Source organism: Pseudophryne corroboree, chromosome 4, assembly GCF_028390025.1.
Source record: "Pseudophryne corroboree isolate aPseCor3 chromosome 4, aPseCor3.hap2, whole genome shotgun sequence".
Classification (NCBI taxonomy): domain Eukaryota; kingdom Metazoa; phylum Chordata; class Amphibia; order Anura; family Myobatrachidae; genus Pseudophryne; species Pseudophryne corroboree.
This window is the reverse complement of record NC_086447.1, coordinates 876,408,228-876,430,251: the sequence shown is the minus strand read 5'-3', so window position 1 is coordinate 876,430,251 and position 22,024 is coordinate 876,408,228.

The window sequence follows — 22,024 nt, the reverse complement described above, 5'->3', positions numbered from 1 at the left end:
CACTGCCATCCGGGACTGGACTCAGCCTCTTTCCTTGAAAGCGGTACAACGATTTCTGGGTTTTGCAAATTACTACCGGAAATTCATAAAGGGATTCTCTACCATCGTGGCACCTATTACTGCCCTAACCAAGAAGGGTTCTGACCCAAGTCATTGGTCCTCCGAAGCTGTAGCAGCATTCGCTCAGTTAAAGGCAGCCTTTATGTCCGCTCCAGTACTTCAACAACCACATTTTTCAAAACCATTCTTTTTGGAGGTTGATGCTTCCACGGTAGGCATAGGTGCCGTGCTTTCGCAGTACGCTTCAGATGGGAAGTTACATCCATGTGGTTTCCATTCTCGCAAATTCTCTCCTACGGAACAGAATTACACCATTGGAGACAAAGAGCTTTTGGCAATAAAATCTGCCTTGGAGGACTGGAGATATCTTTTGGAAGGTGCTAAACACCTAATTACAATTTTCACTGATCATAAGAATTTGCTGTACCTCAAGACGGCCCAGTGCTTGAATCCCCATCAAGCTAGATGGGCGCTCTTCTTTACTCGGTTTTCGTTTGTTATTAAGTACCGGGCTGGGACTTTTAACACCAAGGCTGATGCTTTATCCCGTTCCTTAACAGCTTCGGATGAGGAGAATTCCGTTGAGAAGGCTTTGATTCTCAGTCCAGTTTCTATGTCAGCGGCTCCCACCGCTCTGGGTCCTCCTCCGGGAGAATGTCTGTGCCAGCTAAATTTCGACCAAGGTTGTTGCAGTGGGCTCATATTTCCAAGTTTTCCGGTCATCCTGGAGTTCAAAAGATGTGGGAGTTTCTACGAAGGTCTTACTGGTGGGACACTATGAAGAAGGATATTCAGGATTATGTCAACTCATGTCCTCAGTGTGCTCAGCACAAAATTCTTAGTTTGCCTCCTGCGGGGTTGTTGCATCCACTGTCCATTCCTCAGAGGCCTTGGACACATATCTCTATGGACTTTGTCACCGAATTGCCCCTCTCCAAGGGTCACAATACTGTCTGGGTAATTATCGACCGTTTCTCTAAGATGGCACATTTTGTACCTTTGACCGGGTTACCATCAGCTCCCAAGTTGGCTTTGTTATTTATCCGAGAACATTTCCGCCTGCACGGCTTACCTCAGGAAATCGTCAATTCACTGCAAGATTCTGGAGAGCTCTCTGTACGGCTTTACAAATAAAACTCAAGTTTTCATCCGCTTACCATCCACAAACCAATGGGCAAACTGAACGCGTCAATCAAGATTTAGAGACTTTTCTCCGTGTTTATCTTTCTCCCTCGCAAGATGATTGGGTGGAACTGTTGCCATGGGCCGAGTTTGCCCATAATCATCTGTACCACTCTTCGACTGGTGAGTCCCCATTTTTCATTAATTATGGGTTCCATCCTCAAGTTCCTGAATTACCCATTTGTACTCCGGAGGATGTTCCTGCTGCAGCCTCTACTCTTCGGCACTTCAGCCAAATTTGGAGTCGAGTTCATGCTAATCTCAAGAGAGTCTCAGGCCGCTATAAGTTCTTTGCGGATAGGAAGCGACGAGCAGCTCCCCAATACAAGGTTGGTGACAGGGTATGGCTTTCCACCCGCAAACTCCGGTTAAGGGTGCCCACTATGAAGTTCGCCCCAAAGTTTATTGGTCCTTACCCCGTGTTACAAGTCCTGAACCCGGTTGTCTGCAAATTGGGATTGCCTTCCCACCTCCGGATACCAAACTCCTTTCATGTCTCTCTCCTTCGCCCCCTTATTTTAAACCGGTTCCATTTAAAGTCCCCGAGGTCAACCTCCGCAGAGTCTGAAGCTGGAACGGACTTTGAAATCAAAGCTATTCTTGACTCTCGTTATCTTCACAAGAATCTACAGTATTTGGTGGAGTGGAAAGGTTTTGGCCCCGAGGAGAGGAGCTGGGTCAAGGCTACTGAAGTTAAGTCTCCCCGACTGGTGCGGATTTTCCATTCCAGACATCCAACAAAACCTGGAAAGTGTCCGGGGGCCACTCCTGGAGGAGGGGGTACTGTCACACGCCATAGGCGGAGTTCACCGTGCTTACCCCTGCATGCCTGCTGGTCTGTGTTGCGGCCTCCGCCTTCGATGGTCCACGGGCTCCGGCGTCTGGCTGGCGCGGCTCCCGGCGGTTCCCCGGGGCAGGGGCGCCGCCATGACACCATGACTTGGCCGGGGAGCAGGTGACGTCATCAGACTGTTCCGCCAATCCAGCGGAGGCGGGAGATTCAAAGGCAGACGCCGGGCAGAGCCTCGGCGCCCGAGTATCGTCTTTTCCCCTGAAGTGGATGCCAGTGCTCTTGTTCCCGGCGAATCTCTCTGCAGTCGTACCCCAGTGTCTCCGGCACTTCCAGGTGCCAGTTGCTGCACAGTTCCAGCGTATACAGCAGCTGGTGTGTTCCTCTGCAATCCAGTCACCAGTGCTTCTTGGAGTCAGCGTGGGCTGCGGGCTAAACGCCGCTCTCAAGTTCTACAAGTCATCAGTGTCTTTAAACACCGTTCTCAAATTCTACAAGTCATCAGTGTCTTTAACCACCGCTCCCAAGTTTTGTAAGTTACCAGTGTCTTTAACCACCGCTCTCAAGTTCTACAAATCATCAGTGTCTTTAATCACCGCTCTCAAGTCATACAAATCATCAGTGTCTTTAACCACCGTTCTCAAGTTCTACAAATCATCAGTGTCTTTAATCACCGCTCTCAAGTCATACAAATCATCAGTGTCTTTAACCACCGCTCTCAAGTTCTATAAATCATCAGTATCTTCAGTCACCGCTCTCAAGTCATACAAATCATCAGTGTCTTTAACCACCGCTCACAAGTGTTTCAAATCATCAGAGTCTTTAACCACCGTTCACCAGTTCTTCAAATGATCAGTATCTTTAAAAACATCACTCACAAGTTCTTCAGTCACTATTATCTTGTACCAACACTCACAAGTACTTCTTTTCCTGGAATCTTTAACATTGCTTACAAGTTCTCCTATAGGCCTGGACATTCCCCCCATACGTTCCTTCTCTGCTATGTGACATTGTGTTGCTCCCTTCCTGCAATAAAGTTCTTTAATATTTTCACCAAGCTTTACTGTCAGAGTCCTGTATGAGGAAGACCTATATCAAGCCATCCCTGTTCCGACCCAACTGTGGTTCCTCTCCCCTACCATCGGGAGAACCCCCGAGTTCACAACACCCCCAACCTAGGTTAGTGACACACGGTGGATCTAACGAGTGATATCACATCATTCGAGGGTTTGTGCTCCCAATCTTCAGTGCCAACTCATGTTATATCTGGTATTTATAAGATCTTGATACATGGTCATTTTCCTGACATGGCATCTTTTTGAACGGCATGGGATGCCGATCTAATCCTTGAGGGATTTATATCAATTGGGACAAACATTGTGAGGTTATGACGCGTTGTTCTACAAGTTTGGATGTGGTTAAAACTCAATACAAACTTCTCACTAAGTGGTATCGCTGTCCTCCCCTCCTACCAGGGGTGTATCTAGGGGTCCGAGAGCCCCTGGCAAACTAAAGGGCTGTCCCCCCCCACACACACACACACACACATTTGGAATAAGGTGTGAGTATTGGAAATGGGGCATGGCCTTGTGGGGGGAAGGGCGTGGACACAATAGTACTTCCAATTCAAATTATGCCACACAGTAGTGTCCCTCATTCACATTGCACCGCACAGTAGTGTCTCGTATTCACGTTACACCATCCCTCCCCCCTAATCCACCTTTTTCACAGCCTGACCTTAACCCGCCACCCCCCCAAAAGCCTCTTCAGTGGTGCCTAACCCTAACCCACCCTTCCTAATCTCCCTCCCTGCCGCCTAACCCTAGCCCTCCCGCCCTCGCTGCCTAACCCTAACCCTCCCACGTTTTTGGCATTCTGCATCGCTATCTATGTTGGGATGCCAGCATTAGCATTCCAAGCAGTTTTGGGATGCTGGCGTCAGCTTTCCGACCGCCGGGATGCCAAACGCTGGTATCTTGACTGCATCCTGAATGAAATGCTAATGAGATGCTGTGAGATGAGCCTCAAATGCACTTAGCCATTAACCAAACACCATTATTTGGATGGTAGAAGTGCTTCCTGTTAGAAAAAACATCAGGGTGCCATCACTTCCAAGATAAAATGATCAATTATACAATTAACTGATATACATTTCCTTGAACATGGCCTTGAAATAGGTAAGATATGTATTTTCTTTATTACACTCAACAAGTTAAAGTTTTCGCTTACTTACTACTTACTTACATCTAACATGCATGAAAATCGTGTAGTTTTCCAGGCACAACAGTCCCTTCTCCCAAACACTGACACTTTTTTATTATCTTCAACAACAAATAGATCTATAGCACTGTGCTATATAACAATTGCTGTGTACCTGGTGAGAGTCTGTTACTGCCGGCGTGGCGCCAGTGTCCATCAGCACCGTACTGCACTAGTGATCAGACTAGTGTCCGGCAGCACCGCACTTGTAATCAGACTCACAATAAACTACAGTTCCCAGCAGCCCTTGCTGCCGGGAGCTCCCAGCAACAAGGGCTGCTGGGAGCTGTAGTTTATTTTGAGTCTGATTACAAGTTCGGTGCTGCCGGACACCAGCGCCGCTCCAGCAGTAACAGACTCTCACCAGGTACAGTCAGACAGTACTGCTTTTCTATCCTTTGGCCGCGAGTGGCGCAGCCAGGCGGCGCCCCTTCCTTGCCTAGCGCCCCTGGCGAGTGCCATCCTGGCCAATAGGTAGATACACCCCTGCCTCCTACCTAAGTTTTTCCCTTCTGTTTCTCCCTTATGTTGGTGATGTGGTGGTGACAAAGGTACTCTAGTTCACATTTGGTGGGACTGCCCCCTAATCGCTCCCTTTTCAGATAAAGTCATTAAACTCTCTACTGACATCCTGGGATTTAAAGCTCCTACTGCACTGGATTTCTGGCTACTTTCCCATACCACTATTCCGTTCATGAAATATAAACAATCTCTCATTAAACACCTTAATAATGCAGCAAGAGCTGTGATACCTGTTCATTGGCGATCCCAAGATCCGCCCACGATTTGGGAATGGTTTCAAAGAATAAAGTTTTATTGGACCGTGGAGGACATATATTATTCCGCTATGGAGAAGCAGTCAGACTATAATGCTACTTGGCTCTCCTGGCTAGAATTTAAGACTACCTCATCCTATAAGGATCTGATACCACCAAGCGGTACCTAATACTGCTTACAGTACCTTCCTCAGTTAATAAATCACCCGACGGAAGCGACTACTAATTGATACTATTGGACTGTCCACCTCCTTCCCTAACCTTCCTTCTTCTTTTCCTAGCTTTTCCCTTCCCCTATCCCTTGTCATACATTTTCTCTTACGTCCTAGAGGATGCTGGGGTCCACATTAGTACCATGGTACCAAGGTGTGCTGCGAATGTAAAACACACAATCAACTTTTTGTCTTTCAAATTTTAATTTATATTTTCTCAGAAACTGTATACACATACAGTGCCAGCTCTGTGGCTCTGTACATTTACATGGCAATGTAGAATATCCTAATATTTATTTTTCATTAAACACAGATTTACTATCAGCGATTTCCCATTAGATCCCATTGTTTACATCCATGGCTTGCAGCGTAGTATTCATTGCAATACAATGCTGCAAACAAAATCATTGCATCACTTTTCAATAGAATGTTGGCATTATGGGTAAAGGTGAAAACACAATGACACAATTGGTGTCTCTAAGCATTACCTGTCCTCATTTATGACTTTATTCTGTGTAGGAATTTTCCTCTTACTCTGTACAAAGCCTCCAGGGTTCTATTCTATCTTACCAACAAATCAAACTCTTCAAGCAATTTATCACCTTCCAGCGCTTCCAGCAAATACAACCATACTGTACTTCCCTCTACCTATCATTACCCCCCTCCTCTGCCAGCATATTATGTAAGCCATAAAGCCAGTTTGCAGCAGATATAATGAATGGAGATTGCTTGATATATATCACTTGTGTTCAAGCAGGAAACAAAACCCTTCAAAATCAAGGATATTTAATTTCATTTATGGTACATTTAACATTAATTCACACATTATTTTAGGAGTGCAAAATCCAGTATCACCCAACACAGCTATGGACCCCTGCAGACCTGCAGCAGTGCATGCTGGTATTTGTAGTGAGACCATACCTGCCCAACATCCAGAGGTTTGCAGGAGGGACAAGAGTGACCTCAAGTAACCTCCCAGTTTACCGCAGATCGCACAGTTCCCACCATTGGCTATAATGGAGTATCGCGATCCTCCATTATAGCCAATGCGCTCCGCCTGATAGACAGGCCAGGAGCGCACAGTCAATCAGGAGAGTGATATGAAGTGGTGCTCCCTGATTGGCTGGCGGGTCCCCAACTGACAGAAGTCACAAGGGAAAGGGGATCCCCTTTAGCTGCGTGGACTGGGGTTTTTTCATTTTTATTTATTTTTTTAACCCCTGGATGCCTGCATAGACTGAAGAGGACTGTTCTACACCGGATTGTTGGTGAGTATTTATTTATTTTTTACACGTACCATAATGGATTCTATTGGAGAAGGGGATGTGAATGGCGGAAGGGGATGTGAATTGCGGCGTAGGATGTAGGTAAGTATGTGTGAGTGCGTAAGTGTGTTTTAATAAACTTATATTGTCACGGTGAGCATGTCTTTATTTGCATAATTGTTTTGTTGTGGAACAACAGGTACCAGCGGGCCCTTAAATGCCCCACATGCTGATACTTGTGGATCTCCAAGTACCAGCATGTAGGGGAGGCTTGCTGGGACATGTAGTTCCACAACAAAAGATATGGATGGCGGGGACAGCCTCTGGCTTTATTTAAGAGGTCTCCAATCCCCCAGGGAACCCTGGCAGGGGGTGACTAGTTGGGAAGTTCTGACCAATATAATAGTGTCCCCCAGCTGTGGCGTAACCTCCCTGGCTACTGGAGCCCGGTGCTGGTTTTAAAAATATTTTTGGGACCAGGACAGGTCCAAGAGCCCGGTGCTGGTTGTTTAAATACGAGGAACCCCTACTACTATGCTTTTTGGGGGGACCTGCACGGTTGTTTTTGTTTGTTTTTTTACTATTTCTTTACTTTTACACACAGAAGCATGCACGTATCTCACTGGTCTGTGCATGCTTCTGTCAATCTTGGCAGCCAGAAGCTGGTCTATTTATTGGCGATTTTTTAGTAATGTTTTAGGTGCGAGTTGTAAACTCGCATACTATTACAGTGCCCGAGTTGTATGTTTGCAATGGCAAAATATCTCTATGCGAGTTTTGCCGCTGTGATTTTTTAGACTGCAGCAAACATGCGATTTTGCATGTTTCAGCGGGTTGGTCCCCATACCGACCACGGGATCCCGGCAATCAGATGGGTGGTGGGGGGTGTGAGCGCAAAGAAGCTCCTTGCAAGCTCACTGCACTTGCCATGCTGCGGGCTTCACTCGCCACAGGTTCTATTCCTACTATATGGGTGTCGTGGAATGGTTCCTGTTAGTTGACACGCCAACTTTTGGGATTGTAATGGGGGTGGGAATAGGTGCCGGTATTGTGACCAGAGGCGGTCACATAACTACATCCCCTTTCCGCAGCCCATTACATTGGTCGACTTTGCAAAATATGCAAGTTTAGTCTTAAACTCGCACATTGTTGCAAAATCGCACTCCATTATATTTGGTCCCCTGTCTGGAGGCTTAACCATATCTTTGTAATATATGTAACTAATATCTCTAAATTATCTACCACCATGTGGTTGCCAAATCTTATTGCTAATACCTATTTTGTGTATTTCTCTTACGTCCTAGAGGATGCTGGGGTCCACATTAGTACCATGGGGTATAGACGGGTCCACTAGGAGCCATTGGCATTTTAAGAGTTTGAGAGTGTGGGTTGGCTCCTCCCTCTAAGCCCCTCCTACCAGACTCAGTTTAGAAAATGTGCCCAGAGGAGCCGGTCACAGCTAGGGGAGCTCCTAGAGCTTCTTTAGTTTTTTTTTTTCTAAGAGTTAGTTAGGCACAGGGAGGCTGCTGGCAAAAACCTCCCTGCTTCGTGGGACTTAGGAGGGGAGTATTGTCCGCCCTCTGGGGTTCGAGCCACTATCTCCGCTGACAGGACACTGAGCTCCTGAGGGTGATGATCATTAGCTGCCCCAGGTGACCGCTCACACCCGCAGCACTGCCGCTACCCCCTAACAGAGCCAGAAGTTTCCTGTGGCGAATGAGTCACCGGCCCCCCATAGCAAGCGGGGAGCCGGTGTGAAGATGGCGGCAACAGGGTGGGAGCGCAGTAGTAACTGCGCTTCGGAGGCTCAGCGGTACATAGTGCGATGCTGTGAGGGGGGTCCTGAGCCAGCGCCTATACCCTACACTGGTCATCAAGGCTGTCAGGGACCTCGGTAACGCTGCCAGCACCATTCCTCAGGCCAGTATAAATATGTGAAGAGCGGGAAGCAGCGCCATGTTAAGGGGCTGAGCTTCTCCTCAGAGCGGACCCAGCAGTGTTCAGCGCCATTTTCCTGCCTGCAGATCCTGTAATCTCTGTGGCATACTTGGGGGGAAACTGGGTCTGACATTTTCCTGTGTGTGTGTGTGGATGTTTGTTGTCTCACCTAGCCATGTCTAGGGACTCTGTGTCTTATGCTGTAGAGGACATTTCCTCTCAGGAGGAATCCATTCCATGTACACAGGAATGTAATGTCTTGTCTCAGATCCCTGTTAATGAGCCTGAGTGGTTAACCTCTATTAAGGGTATGATCTCTCTCAGATCTCTACTAGGGTAGCTCATACTGAGACTGAAACTCAGGTTTTAAAGAAGTATATGGCAGTTTGGTCAGGTTCTGTTCCTATTCCTTCAAAATCCACAGAAAGGTGTACTTGCCCAGATTATGCAAGATGACACAGATACCGACTCTGAGACGGCAGACGGTGATGGGGATGTGCTGAGGGGGGCGGCATCTCTTGCAAAGGGGGTGCAGCTCATGATTGAGGCCATTAGAGATGTGTTAATATTACTGACACAACACCTGAGCAGGTTGAGGAGGCTTACTTCACAGACAATAAGAAAGCCTCGCTAACCTTCCCTGAGTCTAAAGAATTAAACGCTTTATTTGAAAAATCCTGGGAAAACCCAGAGAAAAAATTCCAGCTTCCCAAAAGGATTCTGGTTGCTTTTCTCTTCCCTGAGGAAGATAGAAAAAAATGGGAAAACCCACCCATAGTTGACGCATCTGTTTCCAGACTGTCAAAAAAGGTGGTTTTGCCTGTCCCTGGGTCTACCACGTTAAAAGAACCGGCTACGCTCAAATCCATATACACTGCTTCAGGGGTGGTGCTGAGGCCTACTATTGCCTGCGCATGGATCTCTAAAGCTATAGTAAAGTGGTCAGGCACGTTACTAGAAGATTTGGATTCAATAGATAGAAGTGAAATTTAATAATTTTTACGTAACATACAGGATTCTGCGGGGTTCATGGTGGAATCCATGAAGGACCTGGGTACGCTAACTGCAAGGATATCTTCCATGTCTTTCTCAGCTCGCAGGGGACTCTGGCTACGCCAATGGTCTGAAGACGCGGAATCCAGGAGAAGTGTGGAGAACCTACCCTACACAGGTCAGGCTCTATTTGGGGAAGCATTGGATGCGTGGATTTCCATGGCAACCGTGGGTAAGTCACCTTTTCTTCCCTCAGCTACGCCTTCTACAAAGAAACCCTTTTCTTCATCTCCATCGCAGTCCTTTCGGACCGCTAAGACAAAAAAGTCCAAGCCTTCTACCACCTTCTTTAGAGGTGGGCGGGCAAAATCCAAAAAGCATGCACCCACAGGCTCCCAGGACCAGAAACCTGCTTCTGGTACCTCAAAATCCTCAGCATGACGGTGGACCACACAGCCTGGGGGACGGGCTGGTGGGGGCGAGACTCAGACATTTCAGCCACGTCTGGGTGTCAGCTGGCCTGGATCTCTGGGTACAAGATTGGAGTTTCAAGAAACCCCACCTCACCGATTCTTCAAGTCAGGCTTGCCAGCTTTACTGACAGACAGAACTGTCCTACAGGAAGCTATCCAAAAACTGGAAAAGTCAGAGGTCATTGTTCCAGCGTGGGTTACTATTCAAACCTTTTTGTGGTACCAAAACAAGATGGTTCGGTCAGACCAATTTTGAACTTGAAATCGCTAAACCCTTATTTAAGGGAGTTCAAATTCAAAATGGAGTCTCTGAGAGCGGTGATCTCAGGTCTGGAGGAGTGGGAGTTTCTGTTATCCCTAGATATATATAGTGTGGTAGATGCTCAATTAGCTTAGTGATATCATTCAGGTGCTTGAAAGGGAGGGGTATCTCTAAGCAAGAAAAAAAAAAAGGCATTTTGTTTCCTCTAGCACTCTGAATGATAACAGTGACCAGATGTAAATCCCACACAATATTAGAATTCAGAGATCTCAGTTACATATATTTGCGCAAATGTATGAATAATCCCCAAAGCCACATCAAGGCATCTCTGTATATTTGGGGTCCCTAGCGCTATATCTAGGTGCAGTGTGTGGCACCCCAAAAGAACAGCATAAGCCAGAAAACCCAGGGCAGCATACCAGTGAAAAAACTATAGTGTTAATAAATTAGTGTTAGGAAGCCGAAGCTATAAAGAAGGTGATACAAAAATGAGATGTAATTAAAATGAAGAAATAGTGTTAAAGAAATTAGCGTGTGAAAAGTGTTAATAGAATGTAAAGGTATGCCACACTTAAGCCATCCAGCTCAGCCAGTCCAGAGGCATCACACCTCACACCTCCATTACCCCAATCTGGGTCTATGATTAACCAGCAAGCAGCCACATGATAATGGCTCCTTACTTAAATATATCTAAGCTAAGAGCTACCTACCTTGGAGCAACCCCATAATGCTCCATATGACATGTCAGGGCCTGCACCTCCTTTGCCTCTCACAACAGACATATATAGTGACAGATGCTCAATTAGCTTAGTGATATCATTCAGGTGCTTGAAAGGGAGGGGTATCTCTAAGCAAGAAAAAAAAAAGGCATTTTGTTTCCTCCAGCACTCTGAATGATAACAGTGACCAGATGTAAATCCCACACAATATTAGAATTCAGAGATCTCAGTTACATATATTTGCGCAAATGTATGAATAAGCCCCAAAGCCACATCAAAGCGTCTCTGTATATTTGGGGTCCCTAGCGCTATATCTAGGTGCAGGGTGTGGCACCCCAAAAGAACAGCATAAGCCAGAAAACCCAGGGCAGCATACCAGTGAAAAAACTATAGTGTTAATAAATTAGTGTTAGGAAGCTGAAGCTATAAAGAAGGTGATACAAAAATGAGATGTAATTAAAATGGAGAAATAGTGTTAAAGAAATTAGCGTGTGAAAAGTGTTAATAGAATGTAAAGGTATGCCACACTTAAGCCATCCAGCTCAGCCAGTCCAGAGGCATCACACCTCACACCTCCATTACCCCAATCTGGGTCTATGATTAACCAGCAAGCAGCCACATGATAATGGCTCCTTACTTAAATATATCTAAGCTAAGAGCTACCTACCTTGGAGCAACCCCATAATGCTCCATATGACATGTCAGGGCCTGCACCTCCTTTGCCTCTCACAACAGACATATATAGTGGCAGATGCTCAATTAGCTTAGTGATATCATTCAGGTGCTTGAAAGGGAGGGGTATTTCTAATCAAGAAAAAAAGGCATTTTGTTTCCCCCAGCACCCTGAATGATAACAGTAACCAGATTTAAATCCCACACAATATTGGAATTCAGAGATCTCGGTTACATATATTTGCGCAAATGTATGAATAAGCCCCAAAGCCGCATCAAGGCTTCTCTGTATATTTGGAGTCCCTACCGCTATATCTAGGTGCAGGGTGTGGCACCCCAAAAACTCAGCATAAGCCTGAAATCCCAGTGCAGAATACCAGTGAAAAACTATTGTCACAACTGAGGGCTGAGGCTGACCTGGAGAAGCTTCAGATGTAGGGGCTGGCGTGTAGGTGAACCGGGGAGGTAGTATTGGGTTCCTAGACATACAGGAGATCTAGTACCATTTGCCTGAAGGCGTGACCACGACAACGAAGTTGTAAAAAGTAAAGTCAGTTTTATTGAACACACAGCTTTAGACACCTTGGATATGCAATAACTTCACAGTAGAAGTGCAGTGATAAATTACAGTACAGTTCCCAGAAGCGCAGAGGTAATTAGTGCTGTGGCTTGCAGAACAGAATGTTATAGAGTCCTTGCCAGAACTGGAGATGGTAAGTCCGTATGCCACAGCTAACCGCTGAGGAGAGGTATGAACTGGTACTGCCCAGTAGATGGTATACAGAGGCTGGAGTAACACAGATGCACAGGAGTAGATGGTACTTGGAATAATTGCAGAGAATGCCGGATGGAACCGGTATGAATGAAAGGTATGTAGAACTCACCACTGTAGTTAGAGTCCGATGGTGAGCATCGATGGAAACTGTGGTTCGATGGTACAAATGGTCACAGATGCGAACGATATGGGAATACCACTGATAATGTTGAAATGAACTGAAGAAACTGTAGAGCACCGCTTGCAGAATACCAGCAACTCAGGAGCACTGTGGAAAGCTGGTAGGCCATGGGAAATGCGCTGTGAAGTATGGAGGGCGGTGCTGCAGGAAGGAGAATTTGAAAACGATACCAGCACACCACTGGAGGCTGGAGGCGAAGCAGGACCAACGATGTGAGCAGGAAGCCGGTGTCTGATCGTAGAGAGCAACCAGAAGCAATGCTGGAACACTGCAGAAGTCGGGCTGCACCGCAGGATGGAAACAGGTGCGGGTCTCTTAGTGGAGCTGAATCACAGGAGCTGGAATACCTGGAGAAACAAGCAGTAGAATCCACAAGCAGGAGAGACATGTGTACAGGTTAGACAACCAAAGCACTGATGATTATCCAGCCCAGGAGCAGGATATTTATACCAGCTGGGAAGCAGGCATTGGCTGGATAATTAGGCAGAGTTCAGAGTGCAGCGGATAGGTTGTAGAATGACATGTGATGAGAAAAAACATGTCTGCGCCCATGTTTGCATTTGGAGGGAAAGTCTGTTTGTAGGAGACGCCATTCTTACAAACAGTGTAACTAAGCTGTAAGGCTGCTATGACAGTGCTGCGGGATCACAGGGAAGAGACCTGAGGCAATGACATACAGCGCGCTGCACGCAGAGAGCGCAGATGGAATCCCATTTTGGAACGCTGGGCCATTCTCAGAAAACACTTGGAAGGTAAATAATGATGTCCAATAACCTGGATCATGACAGCACCCCCCCCCCCCCTTCTTTAGGAGTGGCCCCAGGATACTTCTTAGGCTTACGAGGAAATCTGGCGTAGAAAGCTTGGACCAACTTGGGAGCATGGACATCCGATGCATTCGTCCAAGAACGTTCCTCTGGGCCATAGCCCTTCCAATCTATCAGGTACTGGAGACGACCGTACCTGAAGCGTGGCGACCTCATACTCAACACCACGTTGAGTCTGGACCTTAGGTGCAGTGGAGAGCGCAGAATGAAAATGATTCAGGACCACCGGCTTGAGGAGTGAGATATGAAATGTCCTAGGGATTTTCAGAAATGGAGGCAGCTTGAGTTTATAGGCAACTGGATTGACGACTTGTTCAATCTGGAAAGGACCGATGTAACGGGGAGCAAACTTCATACTTGGGACTTTCAATCTGGTTTGAGGTCACGCCTTCGGGCAAATAGTACTAGATCTCCTGTATGTCTAGGAACCCAATAATACGTCCCCGGTTCACCTACACGCCAGCCCCTACATCTGAGGCTTCCCCAGGTCAGCCTCAGCCCTCAGTTGTGACAATAGTTTTTTCACTGGTATGCTGCACTGGGATTTATGGCTTATGCTGATTTTTTGGGGTGCCACATCCTGCACCTAGATATAGCACTAGGGACCCCAAATATACAGAGGCACCTTGATGCGGCTTTGGGGCTTATTCATACATTTGCACAAATACATGTAACTGAGATCTCTGAATTCTAATATTGTGTGGGATTTACATCTGGTTACTGTTATCATTCAGGGTGCTGGGGGAAACAAAATGCCTTTTTTTAACTTGCTTAGAGGTATCCCTAGATATCAAGGATGCGTATCTCCACATTCCGATTTGGCCTCCGCACCAGGCTTATCTCAGATTTGCACTGTTAGACAGTCACTATCAGTTTCAGGCACTGCCATTCGGTCTCTCCTCAGCACCAAGGGTGTTCACCAAGGTGATGGCAGAGATGATGGTTCTCCTCCGCAGACAGGGAGTGAACATAATTCCATACCTGGACGATCTGCTGATAAAGGCGTCGTCCAGGGAGAAGCTGTTGCAGTCCATTGCTCTCACGACGCATCTGCTCAGGGTCCATGGTTGGATCCTGAACCTTCCAAAGTCACATTTGGAGCCGAAAAGGAGATTGTCTTTCCTGGGGATGATCCTCGAAATGGAAGTACAGAGGATGTTTCTACTGGTGGAGAAAGCGTTGGTGATACAATCAATGGTTCAGGATGTCCTGAAGCCAGCCCAGGTATCGATTCATCAGTGTATTTGTCTTCTGGGGAAGATGGTTACCTCTTACGAGGCTCTGCAGTTCAGAAGGATTCATGCTCGATTCTTCCAATTGGATCTCCTAGATGCAAGTCTCCGGGGCTGGAGCGCAGTCACTCAAGGGGAACCTTCCAAGGAAGGTGGTCAAGTCTGGAATCCAGTCTTCCAATAAACATTCTGGAACTAAGAGCCGTATATAACAGTCTTCTCCAAGCGACTCATCTTCTGCAAGATCGACCCATTCAAGTGCAGTCGGACAATGTAACGACAGTGGCCTACATAAACTGACAAGGCGAAACAAAGAGCAGAACTGCAATGTCAGAGGTAACAAGAATCATCCTCTGGGTGGAAAAGCACGCGTTAGCACTGTCAGCAATTTTCATTCCGGGAGTGTACAACTGGGAAGCGGACTTCCTCAGCAGACACAATCTCCATCCAGGAGAGTGGGGCCTCCATTCAGAGGTGTTCACGGAGGTGACAAATCTTTGGGGGGTTCCTCAAATAGACATGATGGCCTCCCGCCTCAACAAAAAATTTCAGAGGTATTGCTCCAGGTCAAGAGACCTGCAAGCCGTGGCGGTGGACGCCCTGATAACTCCGTGGGTGTTCCAGTCGGTGTACGTGTTTTCTCCTCTTCCACTAATTCCAAGGATTCTAAAGCTCATAAGGAGAACAAGAGTTCAAGCAATCCTCATTGCTACGGACTGGCCAAGAAGGGCTTGGTACGTGGATCTTCTGGATCTACTGCTGGAAGAGCCAAGGCGTCTTCCTCTTTAGGAGGACCTGCTGCAGCAGGGGCCGTTCGCTTATCAAGACTTACCACGGCTACGTTTGACGGCATGGAGGTTGAACGCCAGATCTTAGCTCGGAAGGGCATTCCGAACAAGGTTATTCCTACCTTGATACAGGCTAGGAAGGGAGTAACGTCTAAACATTACCATCGCATTTGGAAAAAGTATGTATATTGGTGTTAGTCCAAGAAGTTTCCTATGGAGGAGTTTCAACTGGTACAGTTTCTCCTCTTACTGCAAGCAGGTGTGGATATGGGCCTGAGGTTGGGATCCGTAAAGGTCCAGATTTTGGCCCTCTCCATTTTCTTCCAGAAATAGCTGACTTCCCTCCCTGAGGTTCAGACTTTCTTGAAAGGGGTTCTGCACATCCAGCCTCCCTTTGTGCTGCCTACGGTGCCCTGGGATCTTAACATGGTGTTACAGTTCCTCCAATCGGATTGGTTCGAACCTCTACCGGAGGTTGAGGTCAAGTTTCTCACGTGGAAGGCTGTCACTTTGTTGGCCTTAGTTTCTGCTAGATGTGTGTCGGAGTTGGGGGCTTTGTCTTGTAAGAGCCCCTACTTGATCTTCCATGAAGATAGGGCTGAGCTCCGGACATGTCAGTAGTTCCTACCGAAGATTGTGTCGGCATTTCATATCAACCAAACTATTGTGGTGCCAGTTGCTACTGACTCCTCAATTTCATCAAAGTCTTTGGATGTTGTAAGGACTCTGAAAATCTATGTGAAGAGGACTGCTAGTCACAGAAAATCGGACTCTCTGTTTCTCAAGAAAATTGGGTGTCCTGCTTCTAAGCAGACGATCTCTCGCTGGATCAGGTTCACTATCCAGCATGCGTATTCTACGGCAGGATTCCTGTGTCCAAAATCTGTTAAAGCCCTCTCTACTCATAAGGTGGGTTCTTTCTGGGCGGCTGCCCGGGGTGTCTCAGCTTTGCCGAGCGGCTACTTGGTCTGGGTCGAACACGTTTGCTAAGTTTTACAAGTTCGATACTTTGGCCTCTGAGGACCTGAAGTTTGGTCAATCAGTTCTGTAGGAGCCTCAGCGCTCTCCCTCCCGTTCTGGGAGCTTTGGTACATCCCCATGGTACTAATGTGGATCCCAGCATCCTCTAGGACGTAAGAGAAAATAGGATTTTAATTACCTACCAGTAAATCCTTTTCTCATAGTCCGTAGAGGATGCTGGGCGCCCACCAAGCGCTTCGTGATCCTGCAGTGGTTACTTAGTTCAGTACTGCTTAGTTCTTGGTTAAGTTCTGTTTTGTTACTTGGTTAAGTAATCTTGTTCAGCCGTTGCTGAGTTTTCAAGCTGGTTAGCTTGGTTTGCCTTGTATGTGTGAGCTGATGTGAATCTCGCCACTATCTGTGTAAAATCCTTCTCTCGAAGTTGTCCGTCTCCTCAGGCACAGTTTCTAGACTGAGTCTGGTAGGAGGGCCATAGAGGGAGGAGCCAGTCCACACACTCAAACTCTTAAAATGCCAATGGCTCCTAGTGGACCCGTCTATACCCCATGGTACTAATGTGGACCCCAGCATCCTCTATGGACTACGAGAAAAGGATTTACCAGTAGGTAATTAAAATCCTATTTTTTCTTGCTAGAATAACCCCTTCCTTTCAGGCACCTGAGGGCTATTACTAGATTGATTGAGCTGTTTTCATTTAATATTGCTGTTCTAGGTAGCACACTGGGACCAGCATTAGGAAAGCATGCTGGTTCTTGTAGTGCCATGTGGAGGAACTAGGGATGACTCAGGTAAGTTGGCTCTCAATTTACATATATTTATGTAAATGTTATTATCATATGGCCTTAAAGTACACAATTATATGGCCCAGAATGGGTACTGTTATCATACAATGTTAGGGACCTCCAGTATCAGAGAAGCCTTGATGGCTTAACCATACAATATATTTGCAAATAAATGTAACTAAAGGCCCATATAGATGGGCCGATGCTGGGAGAGATGTGTGCTGAGCGAACCGCTCAGCACACATCTCTCTTGCCGCTCAGCACAGCACGATCTGTGCTGAGCGTGCGAGGGAGCCGGGGTGGGGGGGGAGAGAAGGCGCTTACTTCACCCAGCGGGTGAAGTGAGCGACCCGCTAGATTGGCCTGCACGGCAGGCCAATCTAGCAGCAGCGATAGCGATGCGCGGGGCTGCGCATCGCTATCGCTGTAAGGGCTACACACGGAGCGATCAGGCTTATATTCTAAGCAATCTAGTCAGATTGCTTAGAATATCGCTCCGTGAGTACCCCCCTTAAGGCACAAATGTATTAAGCTTTAATAAGAGATAAAGTGGAGATGGATAAAGAGTGATAAATGACCAGCCAATCAGCTTCCTAACTGCCATATCTCAGGCTCACTTTAAAAAAAATTACAGGAGCTGATTAGCTGGTCATTTATCTCTACTTTATCTCTTGTTAAAGCTTAATACATTTGGGCCTAAGATCTCTGAATTATCTATCACCATGTAGTGTTACAATCTTATTTCTAATACCCCTTGGTGTGCTGGGGGAATCCTGTTTTGTGCATTTTTCTTGCTTAGAATTCCATATCTATCTTTAGATTTTCTTCAGCACAATCAGATTTCAGGGGTTTGATTCTTAAAACGTCTTTTGTAGTCTGCAATTTTCTTCACTACTTCAGACTTCTCTCTTATGAAGCAAAAAAATATATACAGTATGTAGCAGCAATGCCAAAAGTCACTAGTCTTCTAAGTTCACTAAGAGTTATTAATATATACACTTTTATTCATCTGTTTTAAAACCAGTTCGCATCCTGGTGTGTGCAATTAATGTATAAAGGAAAAAGGACAAACAGTTTAAACAGTGTCGATATTCATGGCTGCCATCAGAAATGACGGGGCCCGGGACTGGCCAAATAGGCAGGGAACCCCCCCCCCCCCCCCCCAAAAATAAATAAATAAATAAATAAAATAATAATAATAATATATAAATAAACATATATTTATTAATAAAAATAATAATAATAATTCCTATGGCCCCATCATCATATTATTTAATGCTCCACACATTAATGCCCCAGTACCTGTAATGGAGTTGTAATCTTTGTCAGGGTTTCTGCTGATCCTCCTCCCTTCCCTGCCACCGCAGCAGGCTGTTCAGCAGCCTGCTTCTAGCAAAACTATTAAAAATGTCCCCCCAAAATGGCCGCCGGCTCAGAGGAGACAGTTATTAAAGATACTAGAGCCTCCTCTTTAATAACTGTCTCCACTGAGGTGGCGGCCATCTTAAGAGGGACATTTTAAATAGCCTGCTTGCGCTGGGCAGTGGGAACACAGACACAGTGGCGGCGGACGGACGGTGGAGGCATGGGCTGCCCGGGCCCTCTCCTCTCTGTCAGAGAGGCCGGGCCCGGGGCGGCTGTGCCTGCAGCACCCCCTGATGGCGGGCCTGTCGATATTTAATAGCTCTAGTACAAATGATGTGAGATTAAGATATACATTTTATTTTACTAAAAACAATTAAGCCATGGTAACGGGTAGAATTATATCACATTAAATTGCAATATATTGTTAAAGTCGAAAAATATTGGTATACATATGCCTTGTACTAACCCCATGCACATGCCCGCTGCTCGTGCACTCCGTCCTCCGTGCGTGCACATATCCGCAATTTGCGTAGGATCGCTCCGGCGATCATGCGCGTGATATGGGTATTTACGGCGGAGTTTGTGAGCGCGTAGAGGATTATTAGAACATTACATATTTAACCCAAATAGTGCATTTTGTACCCATAGTTCCCTTGCACCACGTCAGCGAGTATTAATAGTTTAAACAGTTCCTGGAGTAAGAGATTCGCCTTTGCATGATAGGAAGGGTCAGATAAAGGTTGGAAGGTGATGTCTAGTATCCAGCTGTAGGGTATTTTGAGGGTAACATTCCGGTGTTAGTTAGAGAAAGATCGCATGTTCCTGCGTATAGTTATGTGCAGAAGTAGAATATAGATATTAACTGTATTTACTGTATATTATGTATGCGGCGGGAATCCAGAGGATACCACCCACAAGATCAGTTGGGGAAGGACATCGCCCATCTATTCAAATCCACCTATGACCTCTTCTGTAATGTAAAGACACATCCCTGTGTCCAATGGACAATGAGATTACAGTGACCATTGTATTGTGTATGCATGTTGTGTATAAAAAGCCCATTGTTGCCTGGCCGGTCAGAAGACTCTGAACGCTTTCTATCTGACTAGCGGAGGACCGGCCGGGTTGCGCTTGCGAACATTCTCACGTATGTACATTCTCTGTAGCCATTATTCTGTTTAGTTTTATCTTGTTAGCCTGTAGTGTATGATTTGTACTGTTTACCTTTTGGAATTAATCCACTGTGGCCTTAGAACCCTGTGGTTGCAACTACAAATCAGTGTTGTGTCTTCACTTTCCTGCAAGGGTTTTAGAGTGTATTTATCCGTATAAAGTGTATAAGTATTGATAAGGTGTACGCACTGCGGTTACTTTATACCGTCAGCGCTACTTAAGGTTTAAGGTATAACATTGTTGCAGTACTTTGCTGCTAAGGGTTTAAAGTGTAATCATGTCATTACATTGTATCATTAACAAGGTTTAAAGGTTATCAATTGTGTGTGCGCACGCTGAGTGTACTCTGTACACTCAGCGCGGCGTGTGTACGCCAAGTACGTACCACGTGCGGGACTCTGTACGCAAATAGCGTACAAAATGCGTAGCACGTGTATTCAGTCTAGCGGCCATAGCGGCTCCACGGTAATAGTGTATCTAGAGGTATAGCTTTTTGGTCTAAGATAATATCGACATTATCAATTGGGAGCTCGTCCAGTTTTTCCTCATACCCACAGCCTAGCAGCGTACAGCAGACTTTATCTATCAGCAAAGGGCGGTAAGGTATCCCACACAAACCTTCTCCTGGTTGGTGGATACACTAGTGCTGATAAGATAAGCGTCTGCTCTGCAAGGTTTGTTGGGATGCTGGTGGAATCCGGAAGGTAAGAACGCAAAGCTATTTTTAAAGTCTGTGAATTTCTGTTTGGCGCAAAATGCGCACACAATACACGCATACACCTGTATTTTGTACTCTGCATATCTGATCATATTGTTGCAAAACAAGGTTCAAATGAGTCATATTGTGTTTGATTCAGATTGGATTGCTTATCTGTTAAGTAGGGTAAAAGTACATTTAAAAGTTGCTGCAAAAGCCTTGATATAGTGGTTTTTTTTAACTCAGGCCTAAAATAACTTCAGGGGCTTGCATGGTGTGTGATTTCTTTGTGACAAAGGAAGCTGCATGGTCTGTCCTCCATTTTGGACTAACCACATGGCTTGTCCACCATTTTGTGTAACCCTCTGGGATGTGGAAGGGGGAGGAGCAGCGGCCATGTTGGGAAGGTCATTTTTTCTAAATGGCTGATTTTCACTGCCCGGAATAATCAGCCATCCTTGGTCAAAAAGAAATCACCATTTATGAGTTACCAATGCATTTATTTAACCCATGCCATAGTCAATTACAAATAGTTTCTGATGGGGCTTAATGAAAGTTAATAGTAAGATGAATACTTGATGTAAGAAGTACACACAGATTAAAAAAAAAGTTTTTTTTCTTTTTTTTCTCTCTAAGATTCAGTTAACTCTGCTTGCTATAAGATAGCCATTGAAATGCAAATTAACCTGTGTAACTGCTTTTTCCTAACAGTGAAAAAACCCCACCTTTACAGGCAACCAATAGCACATAGCATTCATATGCAAATTAGAAGCACTTAATGGGTAAATGAGTCTCAGGAGACCAGTGAATGGTACATATATATAATATTATAATTATGTGTATATTTATATCAGTGTATGTTCTGCAAGATAGCTATCCAATCTGAATCATACCATTTGAATTATTGAGGATTATTAGATTCATTTTGACCTGTACTGAAAAAATTTGTTGCTATTTAGTTTAAATATAGAGTTAATATTTAAGAAATAAGTGTAAGACGCACATGCAGCCTGGCCTAGTTGTAAAGGTTTATACAGAAGAAACTGTGTGTAGTGTTAAGTGAGCGATTATAGTTAATATCACTTACATTTATAGAAGTGTAGGATTTGTAGTACTGCGGATGTACGGCCTTTGTACACGTGTCTCAGACAAAGTACGGGACTGCGTACGCTACGTAAAGGCCTACGCACGTGGCGTGTTTACGCAACATGCGTAAAAGGTACGCCCACTAAGTACAAATCACACAATAGCATTGTTTTAGTTTAGGCGCGAGACGGTAGCCACGCGATAATAGCACAAATTGATCAGTTTCCAATATTTAGTTTAATACCTTCTTTACTGTATCACCTCTGGAACTAAGACTGTTTTATCTGAATGAAAGTTAATTTTTTGTACAGAAAAACCAAAGTGTATATGAGTGAACGAGCGTGAGCGTGCAAACAATAAAGGTTTTGTGGACCCAGGGAATTCGGGATCCCCGTAGGACATAGGTTCTCAAACTCGGTCCTCAGGACCCCACACAGTGCATGTTTTGCAGATAACCTAGTAGGTGCACAGGTGTATTAATTACTCACTGACACATTTTAAAAGGTCTACAGGTGGAGCTAATTATTTCACGTGTG